Raw genomic sequence first — 3594 nt, forward strand, 5'->3', positions numbered from 1 at the left:
CACAGATTTGCTTGCCTTAGCATATACATTACAAGCGATCACTTACTATGAGAGAACCCAATGGTAGCAACAAAATCAACAAACCTTTGATACCAAGCGTGATGAGCTTGTTTCAAACCATATAAAGATTTATTTAAGAGGCAAACATGATTTGGATGATTTTTTTCTCAAAAACCCTTGGCCTGATGCATATAAATTGTTTTATTAAGATGACCATGTAAAAAGGCATTCTTGACATCCATTTGACGAATAGGCCAAGATTTAGAGACAAAAATACTAAGAACTACTCGTATGGTAGCAGGTTTAACCACAGGGCTAAACGTCTCATCCCAATGAACAAATTTCTCTTATTTTTTCCATCACCTACAAGACGAGCCTTATAACGCTCAAACAAACCAACAGATTTTGTTGAGTTAATCGATCGATGGAATTAGCCAAGAGAGGGGTGAATTGGCAATTAAAATTTTGGTGGAAGCTTTTGTATAAAATTAAAAGATTTGCACAGCGATTTAGAGTGGTTCGACTTTCTCAACCAAAGTCTACGTCCACTACCTTAGCTATCCACACTAAGGATTTTCCAACAAATTCACTAATTTGTTCTTTCTTTTGAGGCCAAAGAGATAACCTTACAACTCCCTCAAGAATATACCCAAACTCTTGAGAACACTCTTTCTCAAAGAGAAGATTACAAATTTGCAAACTTACAAGGAAATCCTCACAAGGTAGATTGTTTGCACAATTCTAGAGCAAAGAAAAGAACACTAAAAAATGAATACAATTGAGTACAAGTAGTGTTCTTGAAAGCAAAATAAATATTGAATGAAAAATAGGCTTGAAATGCTCAAACTTGAGGTTTGATGCTTTCACTTTGATTCAATCTTGATTGTTGTTTCTTGTATTTTCTTGTTGTTGATCAATGGCTTCTAAGCTTGTTTGAATACTCCTTCAAATGATTCTGAACGTTGGGGATGATTAGTGGAGTCAATAGAGTTGTTTAAGTGTGAAAAAAATTAATTAAATCAGTTGGGAGCATCAATGCATCGATGCATACCCAAGGTGCATCGGTGCATCAAGTGTAAAATTCAAATATTTTAACCGTTGGACCCTTAGTGTATCAGTGCACTAAGAGTGCATCGGTGCACTAAGAGTGCATCGGTTCACTAAGAGTGCATCGATGCATAAAATGCATTCGATGTTTCAAAATAGCCTGAGTGCATCGATGCATGACTGGTGCATCGTTACATCAAATGCATTCGATGTTTTCATAAAACTCTGAGTGCATCGATGTATAGTATGTGCATCGATGCATGAAATGCATTTGATGTTTATTTTATTCCATGGTGCATCGATGCATGGATTGGTGCATCGGTGCATCACTTTGAAAAAAAAATTTTAGGCTTTATTTTGGGTCAAAATACTTTGTAAAAATTGTTTCAAAAATATATTAAGTATAAAACACAATTTTACACATTTAGTAAGGTTTGAAATTGATCTTCAGTAATAATTTGATATTCGAGTAATTAAATCGAATATACTTAGAAAATCATTTGTAAAATCTTAAAATTCATTTATACTTAATTTGCTATATCGAAACATCAAAATGTTTTCAACAATCTCCTTCTTTTTGATATAACAAAACATGTGTGTAATTTTAAGATTTTTTTTTGAAAATAAATTTTGAAAAATTACTCCCCCTTACTCTAACACTTCTCCCCTTTAACACTTTTACACTTCTTCCCCTTTTTGTTAAATCAAAAAGACTTTAAAACGATCTAAACAAGGTTTTGAAAAACATAGCCAATTGATTAAATATATATATATAGCTTCAGCTGCTAAGATCAAAGATTAAAAGAGATATTAGCCATTAGCTTTCATAAACAATATTCATAATCAAATGTTAAATGGCATAATTGGTCATATATGTCTAATGATACAAAAATAAGAAAATTCAACCAAAGAAAATATATATATATTAAGTTCAAACATCCAATCATCCAACTCTTAACAAATTCAAACATTTAACAAACCAAAACAAACACTCCAGAAACATCAAAATCAATCCAAGTTTTAAAATCAAGAAAGCATAACAAGGATAGATCTACTCCATCGGAGGATCGGGAGGAGGAGGAAATCATGCTTGCATCTAAAAAGAGAGAGCATCCATACGTGCAAGCATCTCCCTTTGAAACTCCATCTGTCGAGCTTCCAAAGTGTCTAAGCGATGATTTACTACTTGGGGAGTAGTAGTCAAGTGGGATTCGATGGAAGCATACCGTAGATCAAATGTCTCCAAAAATGAATGAAAATATGGAGGCACTTGATCCTCTTGTGGAGCTTGTTCTAGTGCACGTTCATCATCTGGTACGTTATCATCAATATCTTGCATAAGCTATTGAAATTTGGGATCATCGTCAGCAGCTGGAGCCGGAGGAGGAGGAGCACGAGAGGAGCTAGGAGCAACTCGTGAAGAACTCGCTCCCAGAGTTTGCTTACCAGGTCGAAAGACCCAAAGACCGGTTTCCTCGTCTTGTTTCCAATCCGCTTTCTTCAACGAGGTGAGATTGATTTGATTTTTGAGAGGGATGGGATTGTCATGAGAGACGTTTAGACCGAGTTTGATAAAAAGGTTACTAAGAAGACATCCATAAACTAATGTTTCGACATGTTTTGAAGGAACAATGTTTATGATATCTACTAGTTGACTAAATATAATGTGGGGCAGATTTATTTTATTCTTATTCTTGAGACAGTTCATCCACCACAAATCCCTCATACGAAGAGTGGAGTACCTACCTCCGGATGGTCTAAACCACCAAGAGATCATCAAATAAAGAAAACGATCATGATGAGATCGTAAAGTACTAACACTAGCGTTTGGAACATAGGGATAATCCACATTTTCATTCTCATTATAAATATCATCGTCATCTAACCCAAAATGGAAAGCTATAGTCTCGGGGTCAATATTAATATATTTGTCCTAAAAGGTAGGATCTGATTGCAATAGTTCCACACTGAGTCTGGTTTTGAATGCATACCGCATTGGAGTAGAAAATGTGGACTAACTGATGATAGATGATAGGTTTGAGGTGAAACATTTTATCAAACTTCCAAGTTTTAAGAATCGGAAGGTATTCGAAGTCAATATCTATCATGGCTTGAAGAGAATGAATACGCTCTTCCCGAAATTCTATAGGATTGGAAAGAATTTATGTATCTAGAGTACAAGTCATCTCTACGACGTTCAGGCATATTAAAACAGGATCCTATAAGACTATTAGGTGGAGGAGGAATGGGATTAGGTGGTCGGGTTGAACAACTCGAAGAAGTCATAGGACGTTTAGGATTGGACATGGTTAAGGTATCAGAATAAGGAATGAAACCTGCAATTTAAAACACATGTATGCACAATAATCAATCCCAAAACTCAAATGAGTCCTCAATAATTCAAGGTTCTCTAATTTGAATTCTAATGGGCAAGGTTTTGAAAACTATTTGAAAATAATTTTTGAAAAATCATAATATGTATAGTTTTCATGAAAACAACATAATTAAATCAAAAACATCAAATTTAGAAATTAATTTTAGATTTTC

Source organism: Hibiscus syriacus, unplaced genomic scaffold (assembly GCF_006381635.1).
Source record: "Hibiscus syriacus cultivar Baekdansim isolate YM2019G1 unplaced genomic scaffold, ASM638163v2 tig00112293_pilon, whole genome shotgun sequence".
Classification (NCBI taxonomy): Eukaryota; Viridiplantae; Streptophyta; class Magnoliopsida; order Malvales; family Malvaceae; genus Hibiscus; species Hibiscus syriacus.